This window comes from Giraffa tippelskirchi, chromosome 1 (genome assembly GCF_054371585.1).
Source record: "Giraffa tippelskirchi isolate mGirTip1 chromosome 1, T2T-mGirTip1v1.2.pri, whole genome shotgun sequence".
Classification (NCBI taxonomy): Eukaryota; Metazoa; Chordata; class Mammalia; order Artiodactyla; family Giraffidae; genus Giraffa; species Giraffa tippelskirchi.
Genome location: NC_137275.1, coordinates 172,235,745 through 172,249,678, shown reverse-complemented (window position 1 = coordinate 172,249,678; position 13,934 = coordinate 172,235,745). Strand labels below are relative to the sequence as shown.

Sequence of the window (13,934 nt, the reverse complement as noted above, 5' to 3'; positions counted from 1 at the left end):
GGAGTCCTGGATAGTTAGGAGCTATACCTGGTGAAGCAACAGTTTTGATCCTCTGTCTCTAATCATTTTAGAAAAGCCTGGCTCACATATTACATTTCTAGTAATGGTCATCCTCCATTCTAAACCATCTCCCCATTCTTCCCCTTGTCTCTCCCTACCTTTGTTCTTCCTTCCCTCCTTCCCTTTCTTCTTCCCCTGTGCATTCTGTTCCACCTACCTTCTTACCATCCCTTCCTCTTTTCCATCTTTCTTTCTTCTTCTACCTTTTCTATCTTCATTCTTCCTTTTACCCTTCCTTCCTTCCCTCCCTCCCTTCCTTCCTTCCTCCTTCCTTTTTAACTTTCTGTAAATAATGAATTACATTATCATTAAGAAAAGTGATAGCTGACTTAAATGTCCAAGGAAGGAACTAGTAAAATAAGAAGGAACTAGTAAATAAGAAGGAACACTTCGTAGAGAAGTCATTCAGGAGGATCATCAAAGAAAAGTTCTACACAGCAGGACTGAGGAAGGGCATTGCAGAAAGGAAGTGCTGAATGTGCAAAGGAATGGAAGTATCATATAAGGCACAAGTCAGTCCTTGTAGTGGGAAATGTGATACATGTGGCTAGTGGCAGAGGACGAAGCTGGAAGGTTGACAGTGCAACAAGTGGACACTTTCAGTTCAGTTCAGTCCCTCAGTCGTGTCCGACTCTTTACGACCCCATGAACTGCAGTAGGCCAGGCCTCTGTGTCCATCACCAACTCCTGGAGTCTACCTAAACCCATGTCCATCGAGTTGGGGATGCCATCCAACCATTTCATCCTCTGTCGTCCTCTTCTCCTCCTGCCCTCAATCTTTCCCAGCATCAGGGTCTTTTGAAATGAGTCAGCTCTTCCCATCAGGTGGCCAAAGTATTGGAGTTTCAGCTTCAACATCAGTCCTTCCAATGAACACCCAGGACTGATCTCCTTTAGGATGGACTGGTAGGATCTCCTTGCAGTCCAAGGGACCCTCAAGAGTCTTCTCCAACACCACAGTTCAAAAGCATCAATTCTTCAGCACTCAGCTTTCTTTATAGTCCAGCTCTCACATCCATACATGACTACTGAAAAAATCATAGCCGTGACTAGATGGACATTTGTTGGCAAAGTAATGTCTTTGCTTTTTAATATGCCGTCTAGGTTGGTCATAACTTTCCTTCCAAGGAGTAAGTGTCTTAATTTCATGGCCGCAATCACCATCTGCAGTGATTTTGGAGCCCCAAAAAATAAAGTCTGACACTGTTTCCACCGTTTCCACATCTATTTGCCATGAAGTGATGGGACCAGATGACATGATCTTAGTTTTCTGAATGTTGAGCTTTAAGCCAACATTTTCACTCTCCTCTTTCACCTTCATCAAGAGGCTCTTTAGTTCTTCTTCACTTTCTGCCATAAGGGTGGTGTCATCTGCATATCTGAGATTATTCATCTTTCTCCCGGCAATCTTGATTCTAGCTTGTGCTTCCTTCATCCCAGCCTTTCTCATGATGTACTCTGCATATAAGTTAAATAAGCAGGGTGACAATATACAGCCTTGACATACTCCTTTTCCTATTTGGAACCAGTCTGTTGTTCCATGTCCAGTTCTAACTGTTGCTTCCTGATCTGCATACAGATTCCTTAAGAGGAAGGTCAGGTGGTCTGGTATTCCCATCTCTTTCAGAATTTTCCACAGTTTATTGTGATCCACACAGTCAAAGGCTTTGGCATAGTTAATAAAGCAGAAATAGATGTTTTTCTGGAACTCTCTTGCTTTTTCGATGATCCAGCAGATACTGGCAATTTGATCTCTGGTTCCTCTGCCTTTTCTAAAACCAGCTTGAACATCTGGAAGTTCACGGTTCACGTATTGCTGAAGCCTGGCTTGGAGAATTTTGAACATTACTTTACTAGCGTGTCAGATGAGTGCAATTGTGCGGTAGTTTGAGCATTCTTTGGCATTGCCCTTCTTTGGGATTGGAATGAAAACTGACCTCCAGTTCTGTGGCCACTGCTGAGTTTTCCAAATTTGCTGGCATATTGAGTGCAGCACTTTCACAGCATCATCGTTGAGGATTTGAAATAGCTCAACTGGAATTCCATCACCTCCACTAGCTTTCTTCGTAGTGATGCTTCCTAAGGCCCACTTGACTTCCCATTCCAGGATGTCTGGCTCTAGCTGAGTGTGAGTTATCACACCATCATGATTATCTGGGTCATGAAGATTTTTTTGTACAGTTCTTCTGTGTATTCTTGCCACCTCTTCTTAATACCTTCTGCTTCTGTTAGGTCCCTATCATTTCTGTCCTTTAGTGAGCCCATCTTTGCATGAAATGTTCCCTTGGTATCTTTAATTTTCTTGAAGAGACCTCTAGTCTTTCCCAGTCTATTGTTTTCCTCTATTCTTTGCATTGATAGCTGAGGAAGGCTTTCTTATCTCTTCTTGCTATTCTTTGGAACTCTCCTTTCAAATGGGTGTATCTTTCCTTTTCTCCTTTGCTTTTCGTTTCTCTTCTTTTCACAGCTATTTGTAAGGCCTCTTCAGACAGCCATTTTGCTTTTTTGCATTTCTTTTTCTTGGGGATTGTCTTGATTCCTATCTCCTGTGCAATGTCATGAACCTCCATCCATAGTTCATAAGGCACTCTGTCTTATCAGGTCTAGTCCCTTAAATCTATTTGTCACTTCCACTGTATAATCATAAGGGATTTGATTTAGGTCATACCTGAATGGTCTAGTGATTTTCCCTACTTTCTTCAATTTCAGTCTGAATTTGGCAATAAGGAGTTCATGATCTGAGCCACAGTCTGCTCCTCGTCTTGTTTTTGCTGACTGTATAGAGCTTCTCCATCTTTGGCTGCAAAGAATATAATCAATCTGATTTCGGTGTTGACCATCTGGTGATGTCCATGTGTAGAGTCTTCTCTTGTGTTGTTGGAAGAGGGTGTTTGCTATGACCAGTGCGTTCTCTTGGCAAAACTCTATTAGCCTTTGCCCTGCTTCATTCTATATTCCAAGGCCAAATTTGCCTGTTATTCCAGATGTTTCTTAACTCCTATTTTTGCATTCCAGTCCCCTATAATGAAAAGGACATCTTTTTTGGGTGTTAGTTCTAAAAGATCTTGTAGGTCTTTATAGAACTGTTCAAGTTCAGCTTCTTCAGCATTACTGGTTGGGGCATAGGCTTGGATTACCGTGATACTGAATGGTTTGCCTTGGAAACAAACAGAGACCATTCTGTCGTTTTTGAGATAGCATCCAAGTACTACATTTCAGACTCTTTTGTTGAGTATGAGGGCTACGCCATTTCTTCTAAGGAATTCTTGCCCACAGTAGTAGATATAATGGTCATCTGAGTTAAATTCACCCATTCCAGTCCATCTTAGTTTGCTGATTCCTAGACTGTCGATGTTCACTCTTGTCGTCTCCTGTTTGACCGCTTCCAATTTGCCTTGATTCATGGACCTAACATTCCAGGTTCCTATGCAATACTGCTCTTTACAGCATCAGACCTTGCTTCTATCACCAGTCCCATCCACAACTGGGTGTTGTTTTTGCTTTGGCTCCATCCCTTCATGCTTTTGGAGTTATTTCTCCACTGATCTCCAGTAGCATACTGGGCACCTACCGACCTGGGTAGTTCATCTTTCAGTGTCCTATCTTTTTGCCGTTTCATGGAGTTCTCAAGGCAAGAATACTAAAGTGGTTTGCCATTCTCGTCTCCAGTGGACCACATCCTGTCAGACCTCTCCACAATGACCCATCCGTCTTGGGTGGCCCCACACGGCATGGCTTAGTTTCATTGAGTTAGACAAGGCTGTGGTCCATGTGATCAGATTGGCTAGTTGTCTGTGCTTGTGGTTTCAGTCTGTCTGCCCTCTGATGCCCTCTCTCAGCACCTACCGTCTTACTTGGGTTTCTCTTACCTTGGATGTGGGGTATCTCTTCACGGCTGCTCCAGCAAACTGCAGCTGCTGCTCCTTACCTTGGATGTGGGGTAGCTCCTCACAGCCATCGCCCCTGACCTTGGACGTGGGGTAGCTCCTCTCGGCCTCTCCTGCGCCGTCGGTTGACAGTGGTCAGATTTTCAAAAGGCTTGTATCTGACACTAGTAACAGCAGCTCCTGAATGCAAACACCTCCCACTTCCCTTGTAAGGCTACGGTACTCAGAATGGCACACCCTCATTTCAGTCTGACTGATACAAATTCATACACTTCTCCTGATGTCCAAGTGCCTTTGGATTATGCATCTATGATGATTGAGGCTGCAACTGCCTGTGTGGTTTAATCAAATCAATGTAACGGTGATCCAAACTGAGTTTAACAGTAAACCCAAACTATGACTTGTGCCACGTGAGTCGCTTGCTTGTATGTGAGGGAGAACGGACCATAGCATGTCTCTCCATTGGGGTAAAGGTTGCTTTTTGGTCCACGTATTGTGCCCAGAAATTATTGGCAATGAAATCAAAAGTCGAGAGCTCAGTGTACAGAAGAATTTTATAAAGGAGTCATGTGAATAGATCTATATTCCAGAAGGAAAATTTAGGGCAGTTTAGAGAACTATGACTTTAAATTATGGTCAGAATTTAGAACCGAATCCCCTTATAAGATGTGACTCCTTAAATCCTCACAATAGGAAAGAAAAAATCTCTCAGCATGCATTAAAGTTACAAAGGCTTAATGTTAGTGAAACTGAGTAAATACCTTGAAATTTTTCACCCATTTACTATCAACACAAGGGAGTTGATAGATATATTTTTAAATTAATTTTATTAAAGTGGCTTTACAATATTACATTAGTTTCTCCTGTACAGCAAAATGAATCAGCCATACATATACATATATTCCCTCCTTTTTGGACTTCCTTCACATTCAGGTCACCATAGTACCCTTAAGTAACGTTCCTTGTGCTATACAGTATGTTCTCATGAGTTATCTATTTTATACATAGTGTCAATAGTGTATACGTGTCAATCCTAATCTCCCAGTTCATCCCACCCTGCCTTTCCCTGTTTCTTAAAGGAAGCACAGCTTGACTGCCCAGACACAAGTGATCTTTATTTTCCTTCTGTTTCTCTTGTTAACTCAGTGGTTCTCAAACTTTGAGGTGCATGAATGTAGCTAAATTGTATACACAAAACCACACATGCTTTGCTTTGTGGGAAATGACTGAGTCATTTAAAATTTTTGCTTTATGTGCAGTCTCTATCCTCTAAACTAAGTTTAAGAATCTGATTCCCAGTCTTGTACAACAATAGTCCAGGAAAGAGGTAAGGGAAGCAGGACCCAAGGCAGTGGCTGTGGGAATTAAGAAAAGGGGCCATGAAAAACGTCTGTCTAGGAAGAAAAAGCTTTGCTTCCTGGCTCTGCCTCTTGTCTCCTGCTCACCGTTCTCATCATTACCCCTCTTGCTTTTGACCCACATTCTCCGTGTCTTCACACTGCCCATCATTTTTAAGCTGCTGGCTTAGCAATGAGCTTCAAGGATACTCTGATGTCTGGGATAGATGCACATTCTTTTATTCTCTTCCCCTCTGTGGAAGACAAGGGTTCATGGCAAGTTCTTAAAAAAAAATATATATTTATTTGACTGCACCAGGTCTTCGTTGCAGCATTCGAAATCTTTAGCTACAACCAAAAAATGCTTATTTATAGATGCCACACAGCAACTGGCCCTACCTAGCCTTGTGTAGTGTATAACCTGGGCTACTATATACAGTGACCTGGTATATTTGTTGTCAGCAATAGGCAGAATCTCAACCTTACTAACAACCTAGGAGCTGAGAAATGATCGTTCCTGCACTATAATGTCAAAAATTTTAATTGGTTATAAGGTTTTCAAGAATAAAACGTGTAATAATTGCTTTTAAGAAAATATTTTCACCTTTGTTCCTGTAGGCTAGGAGTTCATTCTAAAGTGTAACAACTGTGTTCAGCAGAGCATCCATTTTAACACACAGTCATTTGGAAATCAGCCAAAATGTATATATGTATATTCAGCTCACTTCTAAATATATGTGGATTTTCTTTTTCTTTTTTTGCTGCACCTCAGGGTTTGCAGGACCTTAACTCAGTGAAAGCACAGAGTCCTAACCACTGGACCACCAGGGAATTCCCTATGTGGATTTTCTTTTCCATATTCTTTTTCTTGTTATCATGAGGATAATAACACTTCATATTAGTGCAATATTCAAGTGTGAAAAACTTTTATTCCTTTAGTTTTCTCTAGTCAAACTGAGCTAAATTCACATGAGCTTCCATTTCTTCTAATAGCTGAAAACATTATCTGGCCATTTCATAGTAAACTCAGCTCCTTATGGATTCAAAGTTTCTTTTGGGTAGGTAATCAGTTTTGTTCTAGGATTCTCTTCTCTCTTCATTCCCTTCCTTCCTAGGATTGATCTGACATCCACAGCACTGCTTCTGTATCCGACATAGGGCAACCGATGCTTAACTCTAACCAGTTGTCAACACTTGGTCTTGGGGCTGCATGATCATCTCGTATGATGAGAGAAACTAGAAATCCAGAATTTTATGTAAAAGTCTTCCAATTTGTAAATACTGGCAAATTTTTTGCCCCTCCAAATCCACTCTCCACCCTTCTTGACTCTGTTTTGTGCAGAGAGGCTGGCCTTTATTGTCAGTATCAATGGGTTTCTTTGTCTTCTACCTTCCTGTTTCTCTGTTTAATATTTATTGGAGTATAGTTGATTTACAATGTTGTATGAGTTTCACAAGGGCTTCCCTGGTGGCTCAGCTGGTAAAGAATCCTCCTGCAATGTGGGAGACCTGAGTTCCATCCCTGGGTTGGGAAGATCCCCTGGAGAAGGGTATGGCAACCCACTCCAGTATTCTTGCCTGGAAAATTCCATGGACTATCATGGGGTCGCAGAAAGTCGGACACAACTGAGCAACTTTCACTTTCATGGTGTACAGTAAAGTGAATCAGTTGTACCTATACACATATCCACTCTTTTTTTTTTTTTTAAGATTCTTTTTTCATATAGTCCCAGCTTCCTGTTGAGCTCAGCCAGTGGGAGTCACCGACTAGTGGGTCATTGAGAGAGGGAGGACACTGAGGAAGGAGAGTGATTGCTCCCTCTCCAGCTCTGTAAAGTATTGGGTTGCTTTGGGCTGGCCCTGGTTATGATCCTCTGCCAAAGGCTCCTGTCCACAAGCCCTTCAGGGATGGGGACGTGCTGGCTCCTTGCAAATACAAGCCCCAGAGTGTCTTAGCACGCTCTGTTGTTTCCCTTAACTCTGTCCATATTCCGATAAAATGTTCTGTTTCCTGCCAGAACTTGGGTTGACTCACAAACTAGTTCAACCTTTACTTTTTTAAAATATATGAGCCAAATAAACATAAATTCTATGGGCCACATAAAACCATGTGTATAGGTTTCCCAGATGGGTTGTAAATATTTTAGTTATAGCACCTGCTATGATATATTCTTGCCTGAAAAAATTAATCTGAATCTCATCAAGTGTCTATATCTATATTCTAATTTACAGAAAAAAAGGGAGGTACTGGAGCAAGTGAGAAGATGAAAAATATGGGACATTGTTCTACAGGACAAATGACCCAGTTTCTCCAACAAATCAAAGACATGGAAAACAGGTAGCTGGACAAGGAGGGCCAGTATAGTATAAGAGAAACTTAAGAGACAAAATAACCAAAATCAACATGTGAGTGTTGTTTGGACCCTGATCCAAACCAAATACCTTTGAGACAATCAAAATATTATAAAATTAAAATAAAATAAAAATTTTAAATTATAATATGAATGTGGTATTATATAGCATGAAAAGCTTGTTTAATTTTCAGCTTACTTATCAATTAGAGATGCTTCATGAAGTACCAGTTAGAGATATGCAGTGAAAAGTATTAAAGTGTGACATCTGGAATGACCTTTAAAATACTCCAGTCAGAGTAATAAATGAATAAGGTAGGGGAGGATAAATGAAAGAAGACTGGCAAATTGTGGCAATAGTCGAAGCAGGGTGATAGTACATAGAAATTCATCATTCTTTTCTTTCTACTGTTGTGTCTGAAAATTTCCAAAGTAAAATGCTTTTGAAAATGGGAAACAAAGATTTCCTTATTTGAACTCAAGGAAAATTCTACTATGGAACAATGCTGTGACCCACACTCTGGACTAGATCTTCCTCTTCCTTTCCTAAGAGAGGTCCGTAAGTACTCTGCGCCCTAGGTAAACCTCTTCCATCCATGACAGTTCATCCTTGCAATGTCCATCCAGAATGTGCTGACTCCATTCTGGTGTCCCTGCTCCTGTTCTTTTTGTCTCCTACTTGCTTTTACATCTTTCCCAGTTCATTGGATTGACCCTTCTCTCTGGCCTGATTTAGGGCTTCTCCCTGGACACTGGATCTCCCTACACCCTGACCATGTCCATGGATTTTCAAATCCTATTTGGGATAAAAGTTGGAAAGTACCAAGTCTAATCTAAGGGAGTATCAAGTTAGCTGGTGGCTACTAGTCTTTTCTTTCTGGAACAATGAATTTCCATTGGAAGACTACCACAGAAGTTTTGTGACAAATTCATTTTCTTGTATAAATATGTGAAAAGCAATATCACTGTCCTTGTTTCATAGATGGGAAAATGGAAATACAGTGAAAAAGTAACTTGATAAGAGACAACAAATAATTCTTTGGAAATGTTGATACTATAAGTCAAATTGCTCTAACTGGTAGGTATTATTTATAATTCTATATTTAAAATCACTAAAAAGCAAAAAGCCAGTTTTATTCCTTAAGGGCAGCTGCTGATAAGTAAAATTTAAAGCTGTACAATTTTATACACTCACACACACATACATATGCACTTCTAATCCAGTTAACCTTTTTAAGGCTATGTTTTTTGAAAGAAACCATTAGATTTTTTATTATCTACACATATGTTATGCGTTATTGAAGAAATATTATTTCTCCAAAGGTAAGCTTAATAATTATCTTAAGTGCTAAATTATTTAAAAGTATATTTTTTACTTATGGCAGGACTGGGGGATACAACATATTAATTGATTTTTAAGAACTGGAATATAAAAAGAACTAAGTACCCCATCTGAAAATTCTGAAATCTCTATTCATATGTGCTATTCTATAAATTATCTTAGTTTCAGTTGATTAAAATAGTAAAAATTTGATGTAAAATATATACATCCTTAGGCATCATTATTAGAGTTATAAGAAAAAATAATGCTTCCAGATTCTAGCTTGATGATCTCCCCAAGAGGTCAGGTTCATTCTTGTTTCCAGTTGTTGGCTTTTAGCACATTGCTATATTGAATGATAACTGTGCAAAAGTCATTCGACTTGGGTCAGAATTCAAGCTCTGGTTTTGCCGATTAGCAGATATAGAAGAGCAGATGCTTTGACATTTTTGTCTCAGTTTCTATATCTATAAAGTACAGATGTAATATAATACCCCTGACATTGGATTAAAACATGAAAGGTATATTGGCACACTGGATGCCCTCTCTCATGTAACTCTTAGCCATTATTTTGTATTTAGGAATGAGGCCCTTAACTTCTTTGATTCTGTTTTCCCATCCTAACAATAAAGACAACATCTCCTTTACATGTTAAGGGTGAAATGAACTAACATGTGAATGTGCACTGTCAACTATATTGGTTCTAAAAATGTAGGGTATCATTTTGATGCATGCCAAGATTCATGCTCTGACATATCATTGACAGTAGTTTCTACTTTGAGGAAAGAGATATGTAGAAATTGAGAATAAGGATTTTCAAGCAAGCACTTAAAGCACTTTTTGCTAATCAACTGTGAAAACAAACCAGCTCCTTTGTCTTTTAAATGATATGCATTTTAAAACCAAGACCCTGTTGGAAGATACAGACACACACACACACACACACACACACACACTCATGGAGATAGAGGGTGAACTTTGGGTGGGAGGGGGAGAGTGAAGTAGAAAGGAAGCCTTGGCACTGAGTCAGAGAGTGTACAGAGGAAATAAGTAGAGCCCATTCATAACATGAACATGTACTTCTTGTAAGTATGTGAAACAGGACTCTTTCCATTGCAAGTGTCAAGATCTCGGCTCAAACAGGCTTCAGCAAAGGGGTTTTTATTGGTTCATGTGACTGGAAACTCTAGGAGTAGATAATCATTAAGCATGACCAAATCCCAAGAGGATAGTTTCCCCAAGGAAAATCAGTCTCCTTTCACCAGAAGATCAATGAATGGACAACTGGGAGCCAAGAACAATACATATCCACAACAGGAAATATTCTAGGAATGAGTTAGAATGAGAAAGGCAGAACTTACATCCTGTCAATATGTTTGATGGACACTGACAATCCAGATCTTGGAGACTTATCAAGGTTCTGATGAGGACATGGATCCTGTGATCATATTGTCTGACCAATTTTGTTTTACTAAGACACAAATATTCTCAAGAAGATAAATACAAATTGCCTAGCACGAGACTTGGCACATCATTCTGTTAACTTTCTTTCTCACCCTTTTCTATACTTACTAGAAATACATTTGCTCTGAATCAATAAGAATACTTTTGGCTACAAACATTAGGAAACCAGCGTGGCTAAAGATAATTGTGCTGCAGGTCTCAGGAGCTTTCATCTTCTCAACTCAAGAGGCCAATTAAGTTCTGAGACGGAAATCTCAGCCCCAATTCTAAATCCTCAAGAAGGAATCCTGACAGGTCCACTGGGTCTGGGAGCTACCGCCAATCTGTCCAATCAGCAGTGGCCAGGGGCCAGAGCTACCTACTGTAAAAATGGTGCAGATGCCCACCCCAAGAGCCAGTGAATGAAAAAGCAGAGATTAAGAGAAGTGGAAATCATTGTGAGAGAAGGACACACCCAAAATTACCTATGAGAGAATATTCTTTTAGGAAAATGAGGGAATTCACTGGCAGTCCCTCAGGGTCTCTGTGCTTTCACTGCAGAGGGCCCAGATTCGACCCCTGGTTAGGGAACTAAGATTCCATAAGCTGCATAATGCAACCAAATTAATCAATCAATTAAAAATGAAAATAATGAAAGCTTCCTCTAAACAAGGGCCTACCCCTTTAATATTTCAGAAGCATCAGTGGGACTAAAACGGTGACTGGCAAGGATACCATCAACATTTCTCCTCCATTTAGCTAAGGAGATCTTTAGACTGTGAATTGGCCTGGGAAAGATAGCAATCTGTCAAACACAGGAAGATAGCCAATTCACTGGCCAAAGGTGGCTGAATGCTAACGAGCCCAAGAAGCAAGCACTGGAAGGAAAAATCAGTAACCTTCTATCCAGTTCAGTTCAGTTCAGTCACTCAATTGTGTCCGACTCTTTGCAACCCCATGGACTGCAGCATGCCAGGCCTCCCTGTCCATCACCAACTCCCGGAGTTTACCCAAACTCATGTCCATTGAGTCGGTGATGCCATCCAACCATCTCATCCTCTTTTGTCCCCTTCTCCTCCTGCCCTCAATTTTTCCCAGCATCAGGGTCTTTTCCAATGAGTCAACTCTTCGCATCAGGTGGCCAAAGTACTGGAGTTTCAGCTTCAACATCAGTCCTTCCAATGAACACTCAGGACTGATCTCCTTTAGGATGGACTGGTTGGATCTCCTTGTAGTCCAAGGGACTCTCAAGAGTCTTCTCCAACACCACAGTTCAAAAGCATCAATTCTTCGGCGCTCCAGCTTTCTTCATCGTCCAACTCTCACATCCATTCATGGCTACTGGAAAAACCATAGCCTTGACTAGACGGACCTTTGTTGGCAAAGTAATGAATCTGCTTTTTAATATGCTGTCTAGGTTGGTCATAACTTTCCTTCCAAGGAATATGAGTCTTTTAATTTCATGGCATGATGTACTCTGCATATTCACACCTGCCCACGGTTGTCATTAAAAAAAAAAAAAAAAAAAAACCCTTCTATCCAGGAGACCTATAAATCCCCCATCCTGCTATCTACAGATACCCTTCTACTGCAGAGACCATTCTTACAAAATAGAAATATGCAACAAGTTACTTTTTTACTTTGTAGAGGACAAAATTTTAAAAACAAATAGAAAACAAAGCTAAACACCTCTTTCTTTTCTAAGTCCTAGCTTTTTAAAAACAAACTTCTTGTTTTAGAATAGTTTTAGATTTTAAAAAGTTGCAAAACAAAAGGGACTTCCCATATACTCTGTACCCAGTCTCACCTATTGTTAACATCTTCCATTAGGATAATATATCTGTCACAACTAATGAAGCAATATTGATTAATACATTAGTATTATTTACTAAAGTCCATATTTTATGCAGATTTTCTTAGACTTTGCTTAACATTCTTTTTCTGCCTCAGAATCTTATCTAGGACACGTTACATACATGTCACGTTTCCTTAGGATCCTTGGGGACTGTGACAGTTGTTCAGACTTTCCTTGGTTTTGATGACCTTGACAGTCTTGAGGCGTACTGGTCAGGTACTCTTTAGAATTGGTGGGTTTGTCTGATGATTGTTTGTCTCTGGTTAGTGTGATATGTTTCTCACAGTTAGAGTGAGGTTAGGGTTTGTGGGAGGAAGACGGTAGAGATAAAGTACGATTCTCCTTACGTCATATCCAGGGTACAGAATATCACCATAATTTATCACTGATGATATGAAACTTATGTGTACAGCTGGTGTAGTATTTGCTATGTTTTTCTACTATGAAGTTACTCTTTTTTCTCTCTCTTTATGTACTATACTTTGTGGAAAGAAATTACTATGCACAGCCCATAGTAAAGAGTGGGGAGTTATGCTGTTTCTTCCTGCGGGAGCAGTATTTCCATAAATCATTTGGAATTCTGTACAAAATATTTGGTTATTCTCCCTTATTTATTTATTTAAGCATTTATTTATATGAATATGGACTCTGGATACTTGTTTTATGCTTTGAACTACAATTCAATATTGCCTTATTTACTCTGTTGCTCAAATTTTTCCAACTTTGGCCATGGCAGCTCTTTTGGTTGGCTCCTGTGTTTCTTTGACACATCAGTTTGTGGCCGTTATTGTTGTCGTTTTTGGCACTTCCTTACTTTCTGGCACTGTGAGATGCTCCAGGCATCTTGTACATTCCCTGCCCCAACTGTTGAATTGTCATTTCTCCAGGGAGGTGTGGTTCTTTTTATTGCAAAATGGTATTAGATGCCAAGATCTGGGCACTGAGTGTGTTTGTTGCAATAGAATTGTTGTTGTTTTTATCTCCAGAGGTCCCACATGGTCAGCTGAATCAGTTGTCGGGCAGGCATTTCAGTAGAGCTTCTCCCTGTGTGCAATCCTGCTTCCTTTCCTCCTATCCACAGGTGTTGATCCCAAGAGGATTCAATGATAAGCATCCTGAACACTAAATTCCACCAGGTGCCTTGCTCTCTTTCCCCCATACTCACTGATAGTATATGAAGTACATTAGTTAGCTATTACTACATTAATGCTGAATAACAAACGATCTCAATTGCATATGACAACAAACATTTCTTGCTCATTGGTCTGCAGGTCAGTCAGCCTCTGGTGGGATTGTTGATCCTAGCAGGATTCAACAAGGCTTGGCTCTAGGCCACAGCTCAGTTTCAGGTCTAATCTGCTGGTCTTCTGTTCTAGAACCCAGTCTAAAGGAGCAACAGATTCTTAGCACATGTTCTTTCTATGGATGCATGGCAGAGGTACACAAGGGTTGGTGTGAATCGTAAGACCTTAGCTGAAACGGTCACCAACTGCTTTTATTGCAGTGGCCAAAACAGGTCACAAGGCCAAATTCAACACCCTGGGGATTGGGAGGATACTCCATGACATGCATAGCAAAAGAAGGGAGAAAGGGAGGAGCAAATGACTATGAGGAATTAATGCTTCAACTAGAAGCAGTCTGAGTGGTGGGCAAGTTTTCTTAGAACCAAGGGCCCTTGTG

General features: G+C 40.2%; 1 protein-coding gene across 4 annotated transcripts in view; it reads left to right on the top strand.

Moving 5' to 3' along the window:
* GNAQ (G protein subunit alpha q) overlaps nt 1-13,934 on the top strand; it is a 469,675-nt gene that overhangs the window by 118,272 nt on the left and 337,469 nt on the right. The window contains exons 8-10 of one of the 4 annotated variants that reach the window (XM_081506077.1): nt 7,517-7,622; nt 8,069-8,190; nt 8,618-8,713. The exons of the other annotated variants lie outside the window; for them this stretch is intronic. The gene's annotated coding sequence lies outside the window, so the exon portion shown is untranslated. The remainder of the gene's footprint in view (nt 1-7,516; nt 7,623-8,068; nt 8,191-8,617; nt 8,714-13,934) is intronic. 4 annotated transcript variants of the gene reach the window in all.